Source organism: Anopheles merus, chromosome 2L, assembly GCF_017562075.2.
Source record: "Anopheles merus strain MAF chromosome 2L, AmerM5.1, whole genome shotgun sequence".
Classification (NCBI taxonomy): Eukaryota; Metazoa; Arthropoda; class Insecta; order Diptera; family Culicidae; genus Anopheles; species Anopheles merus.
In genome coordinates, this window is record NC_054083.1 from 34,522,145 (window position 1) to 34,547,823 (window position 25,679).

The window sequence follows — 25,679 nt, forward strand, 5'->3', positions numbered from 1 at the left end:
GAAAACCGGGTGAAGATTTGTGGTGTCATTTTGACGGATGCAAGTCAGCAACTACCGGAACGATTTTTTAGTCATTACAAATATCGCTTAAAGATTAGGAATGAGAAAATCATTCCACGATTAACGTACGAATTGGTTAAGCTGTTAAGGTTAAGGTTTACTCATTAGTAATATATTTATATGCTGATAATGATGGTCCCTCTACTTTGACCTTCAAAATTTCGAAAAGAACGAAATTATCTTAAATATCTTTAAGTAAAAAAAAATAGTGTAACAATATAAAACTCGAGTGGATCATTGAGTGCTTTCTAACTCTACTAATTAATCCAATAGGGTGATACTAAGACCTGACATCTTACAACTTGTCTCCAAAGTCCCAAAGTCCTCAAGTCCCCAAAGTGCACTATACGTGCTCGTGTCTCGAATCTTTGAAGACTCTCAACTAAGAGACAATTATGACTTTGATTATGAGCTTAATGCCTCCAAGATCATATTGCTTGTAATAAATAGTCTTAAACAACCTTTTTTTACTATTATTGGGGTTCTTTCCGTTTTAAGTTCGTAAACTGAAATTTCAGCCTGTCAGCTGTTTGCATTGTATAGCAGTTTTCGAGCGGCTATCTAAGTCGGTATAATATACAAGTGTGCTTATCACAAGGTGTTTGAATTTAAAAGGCTGATGGCTGTGTTTTGTGTATTCCAAAAAGTGATATTCAAATATGGTTATAAAAAAAACATGCTATGAGACCACATGGACTACATATACTTTAATTCTGGATTCCATCACCAGATCTCTTTAATGCACCTTGGGATAAATGTAAACACCACCTTGTTTTGCCATTTTTTCGAGCAGGTATTCGAATAAAATTCTAGCTCTGAGGCGAATAATGAGAATAATCTAGACTGAGTGTTTACATGATGTCAGCCTCCAACTGTCAAACTCCATACAAAAAGTTGACTAGAGTCGTGAAGGGCCTCATTATCAAATAAACCCTTGACGTTCAACCCATTGTGGTAGAAGTTCCTTTTTGTTTTACGTCCAGCTGCATGCTGAAGCAATCGACAATGCAAATGATCATATTTAATGTTATTGCTAAGAATTTAAAAATAAGATTTTTTTAGAGTATCCCTGTTAATTGGTTCTAAGGTATTCAATACCGAAAATACATCTACCTCAACACGAAGATTCGAATTCTTCTAGGAATGATATTAAGTTTTCTTTTCCTTTTAACACTTTCTGAATGCAAAATAAACCAACTGCTTTGTACGATAAATGATAAATTGAGACTGTGAATGTGCAATTGAACTAATGAGTTGATAAAATGCGATTAAAACTACGCAAGTTTCCTCCCACAAAGATGAAATGTACATTAATCAGGCTAAATTTGAATATGAATGGAGCAGTCGCTATGTAAATGGGCCAGATGAACAAAAAATATAGCATCACTGGTCATAAAATCATCAGTTTTTTATACTTTTCCCTTTATTATGTGTTATTTTGTAAGAATTTTACTTGCCAAAGATTGCGGCCCAGTTAAATTAATAACTGCAATCAGATTATACAAAACCCTGATTACATTACACTGGAAATTGATTACATTCAACTACATGCAACAATCTTGGTACTGAAAAAAGCTGTTCAAACAAAGTGTTACACGTACAAAATGCGAATCAAAGCACTCGCCAGAAATGAGCATCGTACGAAACTAGCGCCAAATGTACAGCACCAGCGAAACCGAAACACATTCCGTTCGTCCACAATCTCAGCGCCGGTCAGCTTTCACCCTAGTCACACCCTTCACACACACACACATACACACACACACACACACACACACACACACACACACACACACACACACACACAAGCTGAGAGATAGCCACCGATGAACACAACGGTAACACGGTTCCCCTCAAAACGGGTGGCAATAGAGTGCAAAGTTTTTAAAACAACGCCCTACCACACCCGACTCTCCATTTGAGCGAAAGAATTAACATACCACGTTTTGGGGGAGGGGTCACAAAGCGGAGAAGCGGTACAAGAATGGGTCGAAAAACATTTCAACCTTAACATTGACAGAACAGGCGCACAGCTTTCCACGGTGCACTTGTAATAGTTATGCGGAACACGCACAGCACGGCACAGAGCACGGTACGGACGCCGGTGCCCGGTTGTCCATTTTCCACAGCGAGATTCAGAGGGCGAAAAAGTTTTCCAACCCGTTTCGTGGTGTGTCCAACCCAGCGAGGTGGTAAAAAAGTGCGATGAAAATTAATTATACAGTATCTCTGCTCTCTATTCTTTCACTGCACGCGGCTGCACCATTTGGAAGGTTAGCCTGGGGTCTATGTGTGTGTATTCCCGGCATTTCAAACGTACAACCAGCAGCAGCAGCAGTTTTACCCCGACTCGGCGTTTGACTCGCGCTAGCGCACTTACCGGCAGATACCGTTTGCCATAATGTAAGGGGCACGGTTTCTCCCCCCGAAACGGTTCCCCAAAACAAAAGCTCTAAAACGCACGCACAAAATTGTGGGTGAGTGGGTAAAATGCAAAAGAAATATTAACCGTTGCTGTAGAATGCATCAGATCAACGCATCTTCATTAAAACTCTTTAAAAAGAAGCAACAACAAAAAAACAAGAAGTAAAACTGTACTTTAAATGCCAAAAAAAAAAACATACTCAAAACACAATAACCTTTTCCCTAAGAAAGAGCTTCCCAAAAGGGTACGTGTCCGTTTGTGTGTAACTGCTTCATTTTGGACCCTTTCAACGGTTTATAGCTCCTGCGTTTATTTCGCTAGCTTCGCTGCTGTGCTGTTGGTTCATTTTTTTTTGTGTGTGTTGTTTTTGGACCAAACGCTTGTCCAATTTCGGAACCGGTTGCGCAACGGAAGGTTCATTTTCTACCCCGAAAACACTCTCGCGAGCACTCCGAATTCCACGTGCTCGTGCTGAACGATCGAAGAAAGTTGATGAAGTACACCCGGCGATGGGGCGAGAGAACGCAAACGCGCACTGATGCACCGAATCATCGAAATGGACCTATGTTTGGGAGGGGGTTTAGGGAGAATTGCGAGAGGGAAAACTGAACCCGCTGAAATGTGTTGTTTTGCCGCGTGATGAAAATGCGAACGCATGCTGACGCTGGTGCTTAGACCTGTGTAATTGTGCAGCTGACATAAGTACTTCATTAGGGAAGGTGTACCGAGCGTGGTGCCAGGTTAGTGGGCCACAGTTATAGGGGTTTGCTGATGGCGGTAACAATGATGGCTGTTCTGTAATCGAACCATCGCGTTAACAAGCTGTGCGCAAACAATCGACCGATGGCAGGAGCATTTAATGTGCAAAAATGAGCCGCCCATAAACGATGGGGCGTTAGTAATTATGCTCAAGTGTGTTAAAGGAGGTACATTTAATCTGAGGAATAATAGATCAATATTTGAAGATTGCGGGATAGCAGCTTGATTTAAGGTGGTGTACAAATGCAAACGAAGATAAGGGCTCGCCAAACTGTTCGTGAAAATATCCAAATTGAAGCAATTGAAGAAACTTCGAGTCAGCTAACATCCTTTCATACGATTTTTCATACGATCATGAGATGTTTGTGATATTTCTTGACACTAGGCTACGTAAGGTATTGCAGTATTGCATTCAAAATGTTGCGTTCCCATACATAAAATTGAATTAAAATAAAATCGTGTATCGTATACGCTTTGGAATTGTACATCAGAGGTGTTTTGTACCAGGCTAATCGAGCCTAATACCCAAAGAATAAAGTAATCATTTTATTTGTTTGTTAATTTTCGACACTCGATGGTAAAATGAAGACTATAAAATAAAAACTAAATTATTTTATCTATTATTGATTTATACAATATTGGGGCCCTTTACGATTCTAGTCATTTTTTTGTAAGGAGTTTGACAGTTTGAGGCTGAAATCATGTAAACACTCCATACAAAACCACACACAAAAATAGCCTGCAATTTTCAAAGCTAGAATAAGATTCGAGTACCTGCTCGGAAAAATGGCAAAACAAGGTGTTGTTTACATTTATCCCAAGGAGCATTAAAGAGATCTGGTGATGGAATCCAGAATCAAAGTTTATGTAGTCGAGGTGGTCTCATAGCATGTTTTTTGTAACCATATTTGAATATCACTTTTTGACAGGACGGGTGAAAACTTTCATTCAAACAAGCTTTCTGGAGACATGATGAATGCTCAAAACACTCTTAAAATCTTCATTCAGAAACAAAAGCGATAAAAATCAGCCTTCTAAATTCATACACCTTGGGATAAGCCCATCTGTATGTTATACCCACTTCAATAGCTGCTCGAAAACTGCTATAAAATGCAAACAGCTGACAGGCTAAAATTTTAGCCAACGAACTTAAAACGGAAAGGCCCCTTTTGATTTTGTTTCAATAATTTCTTAAAATAACCTTATATATTTTATATTTTTTTAGCCGATCTCGTAGTACAGTCGTCAACTCGTACGAATTAACAACATGGCCGTCATGGGTTCAGGCTCCAAATGGACCGTGCCGCCATACGTAGGACTGACTATCCTGCTATGGGGGGATCAATAAGTCACAGAAAGCCAAGCCCACAAGTAGTGGTACAGGCAGGCCTTGACCGACAGCGGTTGTTGAGCCAAAAAGAAGAAGAAGAAGAACCTTATATATTTGAAATTCTTTCGATGCTCACGTATTGAATTTTTAAATTTTCTGGCGCTAAGGAAGGACTCAGCTCGCGTGCCAGTCTTTTTCAATACCTGATTTAAAACAAATGATTAATTAGGTATTAATGTCGAGCTTGTTTTAATCGTTTTTTTTTGTTTTAAACGATAATTTTTCAGCGAATAATAAAAAAGTCTACGTATACGCCTAGGTTTATAATGTTCTAAGCTGAAATCTTAAGGTCTGTGCATAATGCTCAAGGTTTTATTAGCTATGCCAACTTAAAGTCTATTCATCACTTCTAAAGATGGATTGTTTTTTGATAATAGACCTTACAGCGAATATCTAGTTTGTATTTATTAAAATTTATGTTGCAAGTTGCCGTTTACGACATCTATCCCAAGAGCTTCGGCAGATTCGTTACTCAAGAGAAGTTATTGACATCTATTCAAATCTACCCAAAACACAAAATAAATTCTACCACTCAGGCCCTAACACACTGCACGCCAAGCACGGACTCGGTATCGTACGTTTCTACTAATCCCCGTAACCGAACAAACCGATACAGCTTTCCGCTGTGTAGCCTGCTCGCACTGCCTGAACGATACCTTTTGTGCGAATTTATATTTATTCCGTTTACACAAACTGCATACGGCATAAAACCACCAATCATAAATAAGATGGGCAACAGCTCGTTTCGCTTAGCTTTGTGTTGCGACTTCCATCAAAGCTTAGCACCCCGATTTCGCCATCCCCCGGATCCGATTAAGGTTACACCCTTTGGTGCAATGGTGAATCAGGCCGTGCCGTTGCGGTGCCCTGCTGCTGCATGCAAGTTCGATACTAACGACCAGCGACGACCATGGTAACACCAACCCCGACCGCGACGGTCGCAACATTCGGTACGGTTTCATTTCTTTTCCGGTTTTTTGCGAGAGAAGAATGAGCCGAGTTGCAGGTCAAACAAACACGACACGGAACTCGCGGTGGAGTGGGGTTTTAGTGTGTGTGATAGGAAGGGAGGAAGCAAACAAACAAACCGAACCAAATGGTCTGATGCTGGGCTAGGGAACTGGTCGACTGACTGTGATACTGTGGGTACAAGGGGAGCGAGACCAGACCAACAACGAAAAAACCGGCACAACCCCCAGGATCGTAGGTTTACCGTTAGCCACTTAGTCACGGTCGGTTAGACTCGGTTGTGTCACTATTTTTCCGCGATCGCGAACAAACAATTGGCGACGGTTGGTGGTTCAATGCCAGGGGGGCCCCGCATCGCACACTTTCTTTACGAACAGCCAACCGAATGCGACACTTTTCCGTGTGCACAATATGGTTACAATATCCTGACCCGTAGGAGGAAGGAGTGGTGAGTTCGGTGCAGGGATCGTTGCATATTTTACGCCCACCGAGAGCCGTATGCCCGGAACGTATCATTTCTCTCCGGTTGTCTTTGTGCACGGCGCCGATAGAATCCGTGACCATCCGGAGTAGATAATTTGGCTCTGCAGCAGCATTAGGTAAACATTATGCCAAACACATTTGCGCGTGTTCGAACATATGGGGGAAGTAGTTTGATGGTGGTGATAAATTAAAAATCGCGATGCTACACTACATTTTATTTGTGTAAAGCATCAGAGTGGGTCAGAACACATTCAAAGTTTAATGCAAATCGAATGCTTTGAACGACAAGTGGATGTATAATCTGCAATAACTCGAAGTGGAACATGTTTGTTTATGAATTTGAAGAGTTCATTTTATTATTGTTTTATATTTGTTGTAAACTATGTGTATAAACCATTCAAATTTATTGGTAACAAACATATCTAAATTATTAAAACTTTTACTATGATTCATTGTGGATTTTTATTTTTTAATAAACTTCAAGCTTTTTCCAATTTGTTGTTGTTAGTAACAACAGCTGGAATTGATCACTAAGATTATTGGTACTGTTTTTTGTTGCTTTATTCGTATCAAGTCTTTGGTATCTGTGATAATGGCGATTATATGACAACAAAACTGTGACAAAATAGTGAATATAATTAAATTGGAAGTTAACTATTACAATTCAGCGACTCAGCCAGAGGTGTGACTGAAAATTGCATAAATAAGTGGCTTAAAACCAGCAATAAGTTGAAGAAAGAATAAATGAAACAATAAGCTAATATACAATATACACAACAATCAATATTGTTCATCATCATACATTTTTAACGTCACAACAAACAAGCAGAGCAAATGAAATTATGCTGCCTTATTTAGTTTTGCACATAAATCAATATGCAATCCAAAATTGCAACATCCGATGATCCTTTCAACAGTCGGTTAAACATCAAACGTTACACACACATAAATTACCCATCGCCATAATCCTGCTTAATTCCTAGGCCTGACGTTTAATATTCACTAACACCAATCCAACGCTACACTACAACCAGCGCCCTCACCAGTGGTTCCATAAATTAAAACCGCTAAAAAGGGTCGTATCGTAAAATTGTTTTAAAGTGCCGATCAAAATGTAATTCGCTCTAGCGCCCCCCACGCTCAAGCAACCATCGTTTCCGCCCCCCACGAAAAAACCACGACCGTGTCCCTCCCCCGGGGCACCGGCAATGTTTAAACAAAATGTTTCAAATTAATTGAGATGTACCTTACGGGCGGCTGTGGTGCACAAATAGTGGTGCCTGGCCGGGCTGCAATGGCTGGTAGGCAAACACCGGGCAATGCATTTCCGGTGCCCGGTAATGCAGTATCCTTCCAGGCAGGATGATAATGGTGCCCATGTGTGGCTGTGTGTGTGTGTGTTTGTAGCGATGTATGTGATTTTAATTATACCCGATGTCCAATGTCTGTCTGCCATACCGATGTCACCCATCTGTTCCACTCAAACCCCATCATAGGGAGGAAATTGGGGAAAGGGAAAAGATTGAAATGAAATGTAACTACATCTAGCCTGGCATACACACACACACACAGATACCGCACCGAAAAGCGGCAATGAATGCACTCGGGTGTAATTTGCACTCGACAATTGTAATCATTTAATCGACCGAAAAACCTCCTCCATGCGTCGCCTCAACCTTTTTTGGGGCAGGGCTGCAGTACTCGTGATGTGAAGGTTGGACGGTTCCGGGACAGGGCTGTCAAATGGAAGGGTTTAATTTTTGGGGCCTTCCATTTCGCTCATCAGCAGTGGGCACACAACGCCGGGCACGGCAGGAAATTGATGATGTGTTTACACATGTTTAGGGCCAAAAATGTTGACCAAATGCTCCGGTCCGACCAAACCCCCAACCCAACACCGAACGCCGCAGTCCCATTGTGGGTCTTTAAATATTAGCAAATAGCATCCTGATTGGGGTGAAAATGAAGCTTTCCCCAAAAAACTGTGCTATAAACACTCGGCCCATTTACCAAACAAAAACCCACCCAACAAAGCTCAGCCCACGCCACCGCTTCCGACCTGCACAAATTTCATAATTAAACTGTCAACTATTAAAACAGCTTATTGTTTCTGCTTGTTTGCAATCCATTTCACCTGTGGGTTTTCTTTTTGGGCAGCAGATGAAATGGAAACCGAAAATGCAACAATCGGAACCGAACATTCTCCAACATTGTTTTGCAATCGATACTCGCGGTGCTTGGCCCTGTCCGGCCGGCTCGGAGCGGACTCGGATAACCGATTTTTAATCGATTTTTAATCGAAACGAACAATGGCAAGAGAGCGCGGCATTGGCGGTGGCAGCCAGAACGAAAGGGGGTGTCCATTTTTATTTGATTAAACTTCAATTCGGTATCGGCTCTTCTTGGTGCAATTAAACTGTCATCGATACAGAGACAGATTAATCGCGTTGCAAAAACACAATTATGTGATTAATTGGGTGGTGATGGTGGTGGGTTTGTCTAGCCGGACGCAAGCATTCTACAGCTATTTTGGGCGGCACAAAACAGAACGTTATGCTGCCCTGAAATGTACTTACAATTACACGCCGCACTTTAATCATAATGGGCAATAAAATCCCCGACTCAACACCTCAAAAACACAACCCAATTGACCGAGGCTGGGTTTGCAATGGTTGACCGCAATTAATTATGTACCGATTAATGGGAAGTAATGCTGGCGATGATGCCCCCAAGGAAACGTGTCTCACCCCCCCCCCCCCCCCCCAAAAAAGGGATAGCAGGGTGTCAAACGATAAAAAAAAACAACTATTCAGTAGGGAGATGGAACTTTGGTTTTTGTCATAATTAATTGTATCATTAATTCGCTCGTTAACCGCATGGAAACGCTTGACTCAATCCGGGTGGGTAGTTCGGAACCCTTCGCCCGACCTGGAATTACTCTTCCCACCCAGCAACACGCAAGGGGGCTCATTTCAATCCTTTAAACTAAAATGCTTCACCTTCGGCTGCTTGAAAGCGCTTCGTACCGGTTGGTTAATATTTCGTGCTTCACTGAAGCAGCCACTCGTCATGGAAAACATGCGATCGAGCAAAATCAATTAAATTTTACACACCTGCACCGGCTGGAACCAGTACTGGGCCATTCTTGCAAAATACGTTCGTTCGTTTCGCTACAATTGAAACAGAGAGTGAAGGAGGTTGCTAAACCGTTTCGGAGCACCCACAGCGGCAACAGCGGCAAAAAACCTTACCATTGTTTCTTCTCCACACAAAATGAGCCGCTCTGCCGCAATCAACACCCCGACCCGCGTCGACATTGGGGCACGATCTAAACGTCACGCGCGGTTACAATTAATTCGCTCTGCATGACGAGCTGTCGAGGATCGAGAGACGGCTGTTCTGGTGCTTTTTTTATAATCTGTGTGAGGGGCCTCTTCGGGAGAGGTAAATTAATTTCCATTTCTAAACCGGCATCATCCGACATCGACACGAGGTTTAGGGTGATCGTGAAGTGAAGGGACTTTTTTTTGGTAAGTCCTCTCTCTCTCTCTCTCTAGGGAACCAGAATGGAGGGAAATCAATTGGAAATCGAAAACGTGGCTGATATGTTATGCTTTTGTTATTGTTTCCCTTTCACTGAGCTTTTTTTTGAGTTCTTTATATTGTTTAAAACTAATCGAAAACTTTAATGGCATTGAGCTAATAAATGAGTAGTGGTTCGATTTGCGCAATCAATTTAGACTATATATAAATATATTTGATTTAGTTTAACGAATCTGAAGAAATCTGCAAAGTAAACAAATGAATGTGAATCTCAAATTTCAAAATTAATGCATCATAAACGATTCATAAAACTCTATAGAATCATGTATCGTTAAAGAATCATGAATGCCTTAAGTTTCCCTAATTCTCAGTTAAATTTCCCTAATGTTCTTTATTACTAGTTTCATGAATCTCTAGAGGAGAACTTAATCTCTTTGAATATCTAAAGAGATCATACCATTGATCAAAGATCAAATCAGTTAAAGTAAGCAAAAGGACAGACAGTTTAAATATTTGAACTAGAAAATATTTCGATGCAGCGTACTAAATAAAAGAAGTACATAATATTCATTTATTCCACCGCATTCCTCCGCAGACATGCCGGCCTATACAGGCTTTCGAGACTTTATTCATTATCACGCAGCCGGATAGTCAATCCATGCTACGGGGTGACGGTCCATTCTAGGCTTGAACCAATGACGGGTATGTGATTGAGTCGTTCGAGTTGACGACTGGACCGCAATACATACATGTTGTATAAACCGAAAAAACATAAACAAAATCTTATTTTATAGCGATTTTCAAAGCCATTTCAAAATAAGATTATTAATTGCATATCTATGGATATAACAAAGCCAATCTCACTAAACTATGTACTATATAGATGCTGTAGCCGGTCTCGTGCAAACGATGCAAAACAACAGCTCATGTATCCTCTCAGAATTCTCCTTCGCCACGGCGTCGCATCTCCGAATTAACCTCATTAAGCAACAAGCGCCATTGTACCGCCGGCGTGCAGAAAAGGTGCCGTAAAATGTAATTTCCTCATCATCATCAGCAACCAAAAAGCGATAGAGAGAGAGAGATATATATAGACAGAGAGAGATATGTAGAGAGAGAGAGAGAGAGAGAGAGAGAGCGAGGCAGAGGGAAAGAGAGAGAAAGATCACACGCCAAACGAACGAACCTAACGTGTCGCACAGAATCTGTCGGGCGTACAAAAGGGATAGGTCAGTAATTCGGAAGCCCCTCCCGTCTTCCATTCCCTTCGCAGCCTTCCCCAAGCCCCGAAGTCAATGGACGTGGGTGAAGAAACCGTCCCGCGTGTGTACAACACCTGCCAGGCACGGTTGTGTACTTTGACACACCGTGCTGGGTGCCGATTCCATGGGTGTTGTTTAATTTTAAATCAAATTACATCCGTACCACACACACACACACACCACCCCAAGCCCACGCACTTGAGGGTGTAACAGACGCCAGCAACCGCCTGATGATGACGATGATGGGGTTGTGGAAGTGGGACAGCCCGGGCCGGTGAAGGGGGTACAAGAATTTTCCAATTTTCCGAATTTCATCCGTTACCGATTCGGCGTTCCCAGCGGTGCTTCCAACAAGCGTCCCAGGCAAACCCCCGCCTTGACGATGGTTGTGTACAGCCCGGGCTGTGGTAATGTAACTGCCATTAACCCCACCGCGCGCAGACGTTCGTTCTTTTTCGTGTGTTGCCCAGGGCTTGCCGGTTGATGCTGCCACTGCTTCAGCAAATCGTGCCAAGTCAGGTGTAAAATTATGTAAAATTGGCACAGTTTAATTGAGTAATTGAAAGAGGTTTCTCTTTCTCGTGGCTTTACCACAGTCGTGCTCGTTCTGCGCGGGTTCTGCATGAGGCGATACATTTTGTAACGCTTGCGAAAAACAACGTTCTCGTTTTCGATCCTAATGACAATTGGGAGCGCTGGCTGTCGTTGGTTTCGCGCGAGGGTTCAGCGTTTCTGTAAGCAACGCGGCGCCGTAAAACAATCTCCCGATGAAAGGTTTTCAATCCAGATCTTACCCACTGCAGCACGGACGCCTGCCACCAAGTTCATCAATCTTCACTTCATCGACAGGAAGCTCCTGGTACTGGGTTTTTGTGGGGGAGGAGGGGTGGACGATTAATAAAGTCCCTTGTTTTCGCTCCAACCCCACCGCACCGGATACGAACTGGAGCATGCTAAATGAACTCACCGATCCGATCTGGTAGGACCGGGTTCCAGGCAACAGAACGCTTCCAATGCTGCTCAGCCCGGATGCTGATTGGTTATGTAACTGGCATCTCGAAAAAGGGTCAGTTCCGTTGGAGTTCCCCACGCTCCACCAACCAGTTTCACCGTGCTCTACTTAATGAGCTGTCACCGACCGAAACGGTTCGGTGTTAAACTCCAGTGTCGAGAGGAAATTAATACAAAACCCCCTTTTTCCTAGCTGGTGAGGTTTTAATTTTTTATCATGACAAATATAGCATTACCGCCGTTTCGCTTCTCCCTCCAGAACCCCCCCCTCCCCCCCCCCCCAAATGCTGGTACGGAAATCGAACGCTGTCCAATTTGATTAAGAAGTCAATCAATTATATATCCCTACCGGGCGCCGCGCGGCTTTCATTTACAGCCGTGCGCCTGTTTCCAGCAAGATTTTACTCTTTGGGCGATTTTTGCAAAAAACTGTTCCACTTCCACAGGAAACCTCCGAGGCAAGCTCATAGCTACTGAGCTTTTCTGTCGGTTCGAAACCTTAAAGAATGGCTCAAGAGTTTGCGATAGCGAGGGAGATACGGTACCCGTAGTAGTGTCGCGAGGGTATTAGCGTTTGTTGGAACACTGCTGCAGCAATTTTTCATCTCGCACTGTTCCTTCCCCAAGGCTGCCAAGCTCAGTTTCAATGAGTATCAAGCACTCGCGCGATATTTTAATGACTCCAAGACATCAACGGTGCACAGCATTCGGGCGATGATACGGGCACGGGTGACAAATTTGAACCATTGACTATTCGCAAATGACGTAATGATGGTGCAGTGCAGGTAGAGACGGAGAGATGCCGACGGAGCGCTTCGGAAATTGCAAGATGCAGATTGAACTGATAAAATGCAATTAAATGTTACATCACCGGGGACGGGTGGCCTTTGATTGATGTCATCCGTAACGTAAAGGTAAAGAGGTGTTTCTACTTTCGAGAGCTTGCAGGGAATCTCCGGTAGTGCGCGATCATCAATTTGATTTCAATTCAAATCTTTCGTCTAGTCATTGGAGGAATTTTGTGCATTTGTCTTGGCGATAAATTGCTGTAAATTAATTCTATTGGCTTTTAATACACCCAAAAGCCAGAGTTCTGCTTGTTACCTGTGTTACGGAGGTTTGCAATGTGTTTAGTATTGAAAAATGAGAGTATAAAGGGAAAACACTTTAATTTATGAATAGCCTTGGCTATACCTATACCAGTACCAAACTCATAAGATATTTTCTTTGGTTTAAAGTGTTTTGAATTTGGGAATCCCATTTATATTGGAAATATTGTTCTTCATCAAGTGATAGAATGCTTTTCATGAAAAAAGTACTCTCATCATTACCCGTTACCCAATAGCTGCAGAACTACATCATATCTGCAATTACCATGGCAGCGTAGCGTGTTGGGTTGGGTCATTTGTTCATTACCTCTTCAAATTCATTTTACATGTTACAACAACAAAAAACATAACCTTTGCCCCTTCATTATGAACAATAGACCTCATCCAAGTGCTTTTCACAATTAAGCATCCAAATAAACCCCTCTAGTAAGCGACAGAACGTATGCACGTCTGAGCATCCGAGCATTAAAGCACAAACACAAATGCCAACAGCTTACATTGACATTTTGCGGGACAAAAATGTGCATACTCAAGGAGGAGCAGCCTACAAAACAGAGCTAAAATAATAACAAAAAATAATATACACTTCCCGGCCACTTGCAGGCGTGTTGGTGGTGGTGGTGGTGGAGGCAAGACCATCCAAACGGCCCAGTACTGAACACCACCACTTCACAAGACCTTAATGTCAGCGCTCTCTATCGTTCAGTGCTCGAAGCCCGTTGCTGAAACCGAAACCCTACCCCTGCTCGGTAGGGCAAAGCAAGCAGACGGTAAGGGTACGCTTGTTGCTCTTTATTGGATAATTTGACTCAGATGTGAAGGTTTCGTTCTCTGTGTCTCGGGGCCATTGCCCGAGCTGTTCAATATTGGTTGCAATTGAAAAAAGCTTCTACAGGAAAGGCTGATCCACCCAACCGTTCACCGCTCGTACTAGACCAGGTTGGCGAATCGGTCAGAGACAATTAATGGTAAAAAAGGTGAATGAGATGAGCACAAAAGTACCCACAAAAAACACACACTCACACAACACCACTATGCGCAAACCACAGAAGCATGATATATGTTAATGTAATACAAATCCCCTTCGCAAGGTTGCTGCACACCGCGCAAAAGGAAGGGCAGCGGAGGATGGCGAGACAGCCCGCAAACGATCGGGTGAATGGCATTTAAAGGGGCATGGCGCTCAGATTTTAGGTCGCAAACCACAAAACGATGCATTCCACGATGACTGGTTAGAGCGTCTGTTTGAGTGTGTGTGTATGTATTCGTCTAACAGAAGCAAAATATCATTTCAATGTGGCTACATTGTTGCCTACATTCCGGTCGTGGTGCACCCTAAACCCATCCCACTTCACAGCAAGGAGAGGCCGCCGTTACTATGAAGACGTCTTTAGGTTGCTGTTGTTTTTCGAACACCAATTCTCCCTTTTTAAAGGGATGACTTCTGGCGTTATTACATTCCAAAGGGAATGGAATTTAGCTGCTGTCGATAAATGCCAAACATGTCAAACATGCTGGGATGGTAGAAGGCAATGGCAGTTGATACGGTGTGCACGAAAAAATAAAGTTAAAGCATGATAACGTTTTAATCTGTGCAAATGTCAACGAGCACGGTAATTCGAAAAACATGTTTCACCAACGGTAAGTATCCAATCGTTGAACAAGTTTGGACAGCAAGCGCCCAGTCTACCAGAATGGCTACACAAACCCTGAGCAGAAGGACACGAATCTTGTAGTGATATTTGTCCCTTCCAGCCTAATGTCCAGATTAAATTTAAAGCATCGCTGCACGGTATTCTCCACGACTCCTTGGTCCAGAGCTCTTATTCTTAAGTTCGCAAGTGCCTGAAAGCGTGTCTATTAAACCAGTCCAAGCGCAATCTTGCTATATTGCACTGCGCCTTGGACCTTTACTGGCGTGTTGCTTCCACTACACACAGGCACTTCGGTGAAGGAGAGCGTGCCAAAGAAATCACTCAAACCGGCGTACCTTGAAAGATTCTAGCCCCACTTAAAGGGAACGGCAACCCCAGTCACTCCCAGTCAGACGATGCAAAAAAGGTGCTTTAAGATGGCCACTCCGCCACCGAACAGACAGAGAGCGCAGAACAGATCTCAACCCGCCAGCCATTATTGCAGAAGGTTAAGACAGTGTGCGGAAGGCGCAAGCGTCCCAGCAAATGGGTGAAGAGCCGTCAGACCGTTGTTACGTAAATGCATTGGCATTTTAACGCCACTGTCTGTGGCCTTTTCGAAGCTGCGACGGTATGTTTCTGCGATCGTGTGCAGAACTGTTGCATAAAACATTGAACATCAATAGAGGCACAAACACAGAGCGGTTCTTCACGGGAGTGGGGCGTTGGTGTACAAACAGAAACTAAGTTGAAATTCCAGATCGAGATCTCGAGACCGGAGTGTCCAGAGAGTAATTATCGAATTAGTAGTTTGGCCAGCTCTTACGGCGGACCTCAACTATCTCGGAGTCATTGGAGTTAAACTTAGGTAATAAAATAGATTGTACTTCCGTCTACATGTCTAGAAAAGCTGCAATTACAAAGCATCCTGCACATGCAATATCCTGAAAACAAGCTGTGAAATTTTAAACGCCAATTTTAATTTCCAAATCATGAACCGAATAAACATCTCATTTCAACCAATGCAATGCAATGCACACCATAAACGATCTTTCTCACACAGACTAAGTGCTCTGTGTCTTTTTACTCAACCCAGTTGACACACACCGGCGCCAGTATGGTACGGGAACCATTTCAGCCGTATCTGGTAACCTTGATTTCGCTATTTCACCACCTAATGGGCAGGATAAGTGAACTCACAAACTCACTTGAAGCCTCCAAAACCCCCCTCATTATCTCATGATTCCACACGATTCATTTCCTAATCTGCTTCCCCCACTTGGCAAAGCACCACCACAAAAGAAGACTTTGCTTACTGTAATGTGTTTTTTTTTGTTTGGTTTTTGGTTTCTTTCCCCCTGTTCACGGTGGTTGAACGTGAAACGATACGATTCTGGTTCGATGCAAGTGAAATTGGTCGAGTTTTGCCGAGATTTCCAAACCCGCCTCCGCCGAAGCCTCCAAAACTCCTCAACCGAGCTGACCTGGTTCGCTTAGCAACGGCGTCTCCGGGGGTAGTTTGTTTCTTTTCTTTGCCAGTCGGGTAATTGTCTCTCACTGCGGCGGTTCTGCATATGTGCACAAATAGGATCGACTTTACCGGCTGAAGATGTAGATTGGGTGTACCCTGGGTTCGAAGCAAACAATACGGCAACGCATTGCGCCATGCAAAATATGTGAAACTCATCAACCCGGAATGTGCAACTGTGCTGGCTCTCGCTGGGTGCAAAATAGCGATCACTTTACCTCGCGTTCTGAACCGATGGTTAAAGGCGATTACTGCTTCAACATCGCCGAGCAACACAGTAGTGCTACACAGTTGCTACACATTTTTCAGCATCATCTCCAGCATCTTCCGCCGGCAGACCCGGCACATGTGTGCGTGCGTTTGACCCTGGAAATAAGCACAGCTTTGCGGTGGTCGCCTGCTACTCCTTCCCTGTTTGGACTCCACACCGGATCCGTCCGTGTCCAAATGCGTCCCAAATTAGAGTAATAACACTAATCACCGCATCGTTCGGGGGTTGAGACATGTTTTGGTGTGAGGCGGAGTGTTTCTTCACGTCAGCATGTGCGTGGTACACGGTTGAGTACGCGTGATTTACCGGACTCGACGCTCTTGTCTTTCGAGACCTGGAGGCTATTTTTTAAACTCTCATCAGTGTAATGCGATCGGCGTAGCATTTAATTAGGGTTGGTCACGAAACAAAAAAAAACAACCAAAACCCGGAACAGGAACTGGGGTGGGTTGAAATAACTTTTTAAATCTGGTTTCATTCCTTTCAAGATCCATTTTTTGGCGTTTGGTTAATTGTAGCCTTTTTCAATTGTAATTTGACGAATCGCGAAGTTCAAGGTGAATTTGTTTCCATTTTCCTTTATTATGTGTTTGTGGTTATTATTGCAATCAAAATTCAATTAACCGTACTCGTTCATGACTCTATTGATTTTCATGTTTCAATTTTTGATTGACGTTTCAGCTAACTGAGAACCAACAACTGGTGTATGAGTTGTTCAACTCATGATTTTCTATTTTGCTGTAACATTACGAGCAAGTTAATGATTTCAACAAAGCCAATAAACAATAATATAATAATAATAAAATTAATATTTTTATAAGAATGAGGCTTGGCTTTTTATTGGAAATTAAAGCCCTTAATGACAACCGATAGAAGAACCTTTATCCTATCTATTACATGGGATAATCAAATCAATCATAGGAGGCTTAGGATTGCTAAATCTCACACTGATATACAGTGAACCCTTTCTTATTTGACACCTCTCCAAATTGAAAAACCTCTCTTATTTGAACATTTTGCACAGTTTCTTGATTTTCAGTACATTTTTGTTCCTCTAATTAGGAAAACCTCTGAAATTTGTATCCCCCTTATTTGTGTATGGTGTTGCCATGGTTATTGAATGATGTATGCTCAAATTGGCAATCGTGTTCGCAGTTTCCTATAGCAACAGTTAAGGCTGCATACTAAATGTTCTGTCTCTTTCTTGTTTGTATGGACCTTTCATTCACTTTAAACCTCTGTAATTTGTAAACCCCTCTTATTCGACAGTCCCATCGCCTCTCAAATAAGAGAGAGTTGACTGTACTATTGCCAGGGATCAAAACACCGCGAATGAACTCTATTTGCCCAAACAAAAAAAAAAATACTGGCAAAGTTTCAAATGTTCAACTTATCACACTTTGTCAAATATGAAATAGTAAAAGAAAATTGAATGTAACACATACATACATTAGCTAGACACTCTTCTTGATTTTTTTAACTCTAAATTTATTTGAACTACGAACGAGTAGAAGATTACATTCGGTAATTTCTTATACAACTGCATTAAATATAGACATAGTGCACACAGCATACAACTCAATCATCATACAATTACGCAAATTGTGCTTAATTTGCACCATCCAACACCCACCCTCAATGACAGGTACAACCGCCGAGGCACTGACAATCAATAGAATCTTACCCCATCTTCAATTGTTGCACAGATAATCACCACATCCACCAGACCTGACCAGCACACTTTAACACAAGCAAACGAATTTCGAAACAAATGTCACAGCCTTGCAATGACGAGCTGCACGCTTCATTGCCTGTATGACCGGCGCCAAACGGCAGCCCGCAACGCCCAGCCCGTTACAGCCGATGAGTTGTAAACCAGTTGTAATTAAATCGTTCCTACATCGGTACTTACATATCGCACAACTGCGCCTCACCCGCTGGGGACGAAAAAGACCGGCACGGGTACCTCACCGCAAGAAAGAAGCCAGACAGCATAGAAGGAGATCAGTTTCGCCTGTCCCCGGTCCCCTGGCGGTGTTCATACAGCGAGCAAAACAAAAAATAAACCAGCCGACATCCAAACCGTGTTCGTCCGTTGGTTGGCGCTCAACACTGCGAACATTGTCGAACATTGTCGTTATACGGAGTCAATGTCGTCATGTCATTTCGCCTGTTGTATCGGTCTGTTGGTGGCATTTTTTCTCTCGTCCTAGCTCGCAATATTGGACCATCAATTTTGCTTGTCCGTGTGACAAGATGGTGCACCCGTTCGGTTCGCTCCGAGCGCGTAATTATTAAATTCAATCAGTTTTCAAGCAATTTTTCCCCCCTAGTGGCTTTTTTCTCGCACCAGACACAGCAGACAAAAGCTTCAGCTTCTCGTTCTCAGCTGAGTAGAGCAGACAAGGCAAGCCGGTGAAAGAACAATGTGTGACAAATTTGCGGTAAAGTTCGCACCTCGGATAAATAGTGAGCCATACATTTTTAATCAAATTTTCCACCCACATGGACATAAACTGCCCGTTTTTTTCCACGCTTATTTTTTGTTGACACATTCCTGCACACCATTAACAAAATTAATTTTCTTTATTTCTACCATCAATTAATAATGGCCGACCGAGCAGTAAAAAACGCGTGATTTGCTCTGACGCCTGAAACGTTATTTATTTCCCATCCGCGTTGCGTACCGGGGAGTGAGAAAAGCACACTCCATGAGCATCGGTTAATGTTGATGGTTGGAGCGATGGGGTTAACAAAACAAAAAAATCTGAACTTTTTAACATACAAAAAAATAAATAGCCATGGCCTCTCACCTTTTGTGTGCGCGTGTTTTTACTTCTTCCGGGCAAGCGTTTTAATCTGAAAGCAAAGAAAGGGAGAGTGCAAAAAATGCATCGTTAATATCGTGTTACGCGGCAGGGGCCGATAATGTTTGCTGTGTTGTTTGAATGTGTATTTACATGTTTGCTGATATTTTAACGCTACAGCAATTAATTTGATTGATTTCATTACAATTACACACGCTTCATATTTATTATGATCGATCCTGGGAAATGAAACTGAGCAGCAAAATTCATTGCTGAGTTTTCAATAATGCATTTAATAATTAATAAGGTATATAATAATATATATAATATGGGTATATCAGAAATTCGCATTATTTACAGATTAACTTCTATTTTTTCCAAATTATTATTGAACAATTTCCTCTGCAATAAAAGTTAAAAATATAATAATATATAATAAAATAATAAAAACTTAAATTAATCAATTAATTTATATTGATTAATAATTATCACGTTCATGTTGGGTGTAGTTGAAATTTGTATAATGCTTATAAACACTCACAGTGGATCAAAATTCTTATATATTATCTATTCTTGAGACGTTTATCTAGTTACAAAAATTAAAAAATGTATAAATAAGTATTTAAATCCCGAAATTGGAGCAAAGCGATCCCCAAGGCATTACAACTGTAAGCTAATAAACGCACACGCGAGCGTATCTGAACCCTTTCCGCATGAAATTTAGGCCCTCCGTCCACCCAAAAACGTTCGCCCACGAACGTTCGCGATTTCGTAGATTTGCGCTCGATTTCTAACCTTTCTGTCGGCCGCGCCCACGAGCTTTCAATCGCGCGGACAAAAACAAACAACATATCCCACACGCAAAGCCCAGCCGTTCGCGTGTTGCGCTATCAGCATGGGGAACATATCATATCCGTAATTGGGCGAGACTGGTCAGCATTAGACAGAGGCAAGAGCCAGAGGAGGAGGAGAGGGAGGAAGCGAAAAAAGGTCGTACAAAACGATAAAAATAGTTCCAACTTTCTACCAGAACGAAACTCCCAGTGTCTGCGATGAAACGTGCGCTGCATACGTCGCACGGCAGACAAGCCATGGCATGGGGCAATGGGAAGGTAAGCGACGAAACTCCCTTGCTTCCCTTGCCCACCCTTGGACACGACATGAACACCCCCCGAAAGCGGTGAAAATTACACCCAGTCAACAGAGCATCGAGAGGGACAGCACCGTGAAAACGAACCGAGATTCGTGTGCTGGGTGTGTATGCGCTGCTGCTGGTCAACTTTCTTTCGTCTGTACACACTGCGACTGTGACGATATGGGGCGGGAGATAAAGACACGAGGCAAAGCAAAGTAAAAAAAGGCAACCGGCACGCATTTCGAAATCCCCCTCGGGCCCCGCGCGGGTGCGTCTTGGGTGCGGTTAGGGACAGGTGAAAAGTAAAATCGTACCAGAATGCCAACACGTCCGCAGGCTGCGGGTGGGCTGCTGGTAGGGCCACCCTTTTACCACTCTATCCCGCCATGTGTGGGCATATGCCGCGTAAGATCACGATCAAGGAGAGTGGACGATGGTGAAAAGTGGTTTTTGCACACAACAACACAAACAAAAAACAGAAACCACCTTTGAGCGACTTTTCCTTCGCCAACCGAACTGCATTCTACGGGTTGAAATTCTTGCCTTAATACACAATCAACTGCTCCCAGTAGTGACCCAGTTCAATGCGGCGCTGACGTCTCAGTTGTTACGTACCCATTCCCCATTGCCATGGCAGTGTGCTTTAAGGAGCTTTGCACTCGTACAAACTTCCCATTGACGGGCCATTGCAGTTGCAGCATGCCTTTAAACCCAGCCCCCGTAAGGCATGGATGTATTTCTACGGTTCGATGATTTGCTACATCGCTAAGGATGCTGGTACTTGTTAATCTTCTTATCACAACCAGTGCCGAAGTCGTGCTTCATCCCTCCAGCAACCGGGTCTCGGTGGTATCGGACACATCGGAGCAACAGCAATATGGCCAGCGGATGGTCGTTGTATTATCCCTTATCGCACAGCAACCGTACCTTTGCCATATTGCTGTTCAGAGTGTCTAATCCGGCAATTACATCACATGCACGTATTTCCACCGTATTCCGTCCCTCGATCTAATGGGGGATTTTGAAAGGAATCAGCTTGGGGTTAGAATGTAGAGGAGTAAGACGAAACACACACTGTGTTACTGTGTTAGCTTAATGTGGTTCTGAGAAATTTGATCTTTATTGGGTAAGAATAATTAGCAAAGTGTAGATTGTACGACTCCGAGAGCATATAATTCACTCTAATTGGTTTCTTCTAGCTCTTGCGCAGATCTGTAAATGTACCGATATGAATTAAATTAAATAAATAATATGTATGTTTGTGTTTGATTAACCTACAATTTTACTGGAACAAAGATACAATTGCATAATTTGTAATCGTAAATTAGTCAACTTTATTCACAAACATCTTTTATTCATTTTATAATCTTTTCCACTTCATACAAAACGCCTTTAAACTAAAAAATGAACACAATTTCGTTAGAAATTACAGCAAACTTGACGAAGTTAAAAGAAAGCAAAAGCAAACAAAATCGTTATTCAAACTGGTTACAAATACGAGTAATGTAAACAAATAACAAACAAATTTTAATGCCATAAGGTGCAACTACACAATAATTATGTTGAAATTTCAACAATAATAGCTTTATCATTAATTATTTTGTTAATTAACACTAGGTTTACGAAACCCGGTAATCTGACGAAATCTTAACTTTGAAGTGAAATATAAAGAATACCTTCGGTTTCACGATTTTAAAATATCTCAAAAAAACTAAAATTACTATATGTTTGTCAGAAGTGTTTAGTTCAATCATACTTTGTATTACTTCACCCGTTGTCTTAGAAATAGTTTCAAACGTTTTTTTTTCTTTGTCGTATAAAATAAACTTCAATAGCCAAAAGAAGAAATTACTCTTCACTCAGCCAAGCTAAGCATCTTACCGCATCCGAAACCGCCCTTGTGAAAGAGAAATCGCACCAAGCCCTTATCACAGTACCCATACTCTACACTTCCTGAAGCTCAAGCTGCACTCACACTCCCGCTTAAAAATGCAGAGAGAAAAGCTTCTCAATGCAATCATGTCACTCCGGGGGTCACTTACAGCCGCCGCCGGCAGTCATTAGCGTGATTACGCAGTGTGGCCATCACCTTCTCTCTAACACCCTTGCACCGTGTATACACGCAGCAGGGCGAGGGTTAGGAACAAAATTGACGTCCCCCAAAAACGGGAGGTTTCATTGTAAGCAATAGCACACGGAGTGAGAAATTTTGGTTACTTGAAGCTATCACGAGGCTGTTGTCGATTGTCAAACTCATGCTTTCAAACAAAATGTAAAGGAAATAAACGAAATCTTAGCAAAGCTTAGTACAAGAGAGTAATGTAGCAAACTCATTACAAACAGTTTAAAGCGATGAGGACTGCATGACATCACGAATTTTAGCAAAAACACACGCAGGACGTTGTTGTTTCGAGTTTACGGAAAACAACAGCAGCTTAAACACGAAACAAACACAAGCGATGTTTGTTTTTGTTTTCTTGGCGGTAGTCGGATAAGCACGTTCTTTCCTTACTGTTCCTAAGAAGCAGTCCCTTCGTGCTTGGACCATAAGTATAGCAAACATATTATGACACAGCATTTCAGCGTTAAATAACCATTGTGGAAAGTCTTCCCAGAGAAAAAAACGAACTAATTCAACGGCATTGAGATGTAATTTAAAAGAAAACCGTTTGAAATGAACATCAGCTTAAAGCCCTCCCTTGCCACGAAACCCTCCCACAACATTAATCAAACGAGATGAATCAATCAATCAGCCCTGGCCCACCCGTCACGGGAGTTACATTCAACAAAGTTTTACAATTAAAGTTTGTATTTTTTCCTCCCCTTGAACGATTTTCCTTCTTTTCGAATAAAGACACAACTCACAACACTCGCTTCGTGCCAAAGCGATACCTTTGCTTATCAAACAATGCAACGGTTTTTGCACCTCATCAACGGCTGCACACGTGGCTGCGATGATTGATGCACCACCAAAAGTGCATTGTTTTGCGGGCGTGTGTGGCTCGAGCCGGCACGCTCTCATCGGCTACGACCATCGTGAAAGCGCATCCGGTTGCAGCTGCCCCGAAGCACGCCACCCCGATCGGTTTCCCTTTCGATAAGCGCATCTTCACGCTGGGCTGGGCTTCGTTTCGCAAAACGCCGCAGCTGGTGAAATCCGCGCGCAAGTCCGTTTATAGCCGCTTATCAAAGCGTTGCGAAAAACGGCAGAGCGAGTGCAAAGGATGGCTGTTTCGATGGGCCGGATATACCACTTTTGCCAACCGCACCGCGGCTCTCGCGAAGCCATCCGAAAGATGGGTCCATTAAAGTGAAGGAAATAAATCGAACTCGTGCGCTGCAAAGAGACACATAATCGAGTGATTGAATTGTACCCGCGCTCCGGAATTTGCCAACGAAAGCGACCAAGTTGATGGTCCGGCTGTGGCATTAGCGGCATTCGCATTTCGGGTGTTCGGTGGCTGACAAGGGGGGTTTACAGGGTTGGCTGCCAGCGCCAGGCTCATAGATTTACAGCCAGCATCGAAAGAGCCCACAGCGCAAGATCGTGTCCGCGGCGTACAATCGGCGTACCATCTTTCGTGACTCAGGTGAGAAGGTTAATAGAGTTTCACTTTTACTTTCATGCCTTCCCCTGCCTCCCCATGGCTTCTGCTCGCTAATCTGCGCTCCCGTCGTTCATGAGAGGCGGGGGGGGGGACGCGCGGTAGTGATGTGCCTTTCCTATGTGATATGCTTTTCTCACGTGCTTTTGCTGCTGACCTTTGCTAGCGGTGCAACCAGCGGGAGTGTTGAGGGATGGTTTTTTTTTGCAGCCTTCCGCAGGCTTTGTGTTTGAGTTGTCAATTTCAAATTTGACGTTTCCATTTAACAATTCAGGGGGGAAATAATAGACGCGTACGAAAAGCGTGCGCTCGGCCGGTGCCGCAGAAATTCGATTCCGGAATGCTATCATATCGTTAAATGGCACCAGGGCGCTGAACAAAGGCAGACCTGCGATGATGCTTCAAAATTGAAGTTTGAAAGGGTTTGCTGATTATAAGAGGTAAGGACAGTTTAATTTACAAAACCTTTTATGTACGATAGGGATGTGCTTTGAAGACTATGGTACAAAACGTACATTCTTGTTTTATATTAACCTAATCTTCTCAAAATCTCATAACTTTGCCGTTATAACTTGTAAACATGTTATAATTTGTGTCGCCTCACGTAGACGATTGATTTCGAGTTATTCATTCAAACACACAACAATATTCACTCATAACTGAGATCTGAGGTCCTAACGAAATCAAATCATAATTCTTTAAATTTTATGAATTTCTGATTATATTCAATGCTATGTAGTGAAGGTTGATAAATTGTTGATGTTTTCACGTATTTCACTCTAAAACAGAAATGTGCAATTTGTGATAGTAAAACATAAAAAAAACGGATTATTTAATATATTCTTGAACATTAACTATAGAACTACTTTCTATAGTATAGAACTATTATAGTCATAGAATTATAACTATTTTCTATAACTATAACTAATTCCTAACAAATTATTCAATAACGGAGCCCTTCTAGTCAGTTTTTTGTATGGAGTTTGACAGTTGGAGGCTGAAATCATGTAAACACTCCATACAAAACCACACACAAAACTAGCCTACAATTTTCAGTCTAGATTATTATAGCCTCAAAGCTAGAATTAGATTCGCGCACCTGCTCGAAAAATGGCAAAACGAGGTGGTGTTTACATTTATCCCAAGGTGAATTAAAGAGATCTGGTGATGGTATCCAGAATCAAAGTGTATGTAGTCCAGGTGGTCTCATAGCATGTTTTTTGTAACCATATTTGATTATCACTTTTTGACAGGACGGGTGAAAACCTTCATTCAAACAAGCTTTCTGAAGGCTTGACGAATGCTCAAAACACTCTTAAAGTCTTAATTCAGAAAAAGAAGCCATAACAATCAGGCTTCTAAATTCATACACCTTGGGATAAGCCCACCTGTATTTTATACCGACTTAGATAGCTGCTCGAAAACTGCTATACAATGCAAACAGCTGACAGGCTGAAATTTCAGCCTACGAACTTAAAACGGAAAGGGTCCAAATATTGGATCATGACAATCATTAAACAGATTAAAAGATTGACTCTTTGTTTGAAAAATATTAGGTTGCCGACTAATTTTTCTTTTAGTAGACAAATTTTATAAATGATCTGGTATTTATTGTGTGGTAGTCGATTTAAAATTTGCTAGAATTGTATGCCAGTGGGCTGAGCGTTTATTTGGATGAAAAATGGGCG

The 25,679-nt window shown here is 42.4% G+C and overlaps 1 protein-coding gene across 6 annotated transcripts in view; it reads right to left on the reverse strand.

Moving 5' to 3' along the window:
- LOC121592820 (serine-rich adhesin for platelets) overlaps positions 1-25,679 on the reverse strand; it is a 152,686-nt gene that overhangs the window by 73,470 nt on the left and 53,537 nt on the right. For all 6 annotated transcript variants that reach the window (XM_041914636.1, XM_041914634.1, XM_041914633.1 and 3 more), the window contains one exon: positions 19,258-19,303. The gene's annotated coding sequence lies outside the window, so the exon portion shown is untranslated. The remainder of the gene's footprint in view (positions 1-19,257; positions 19,304-25,679) is intronic.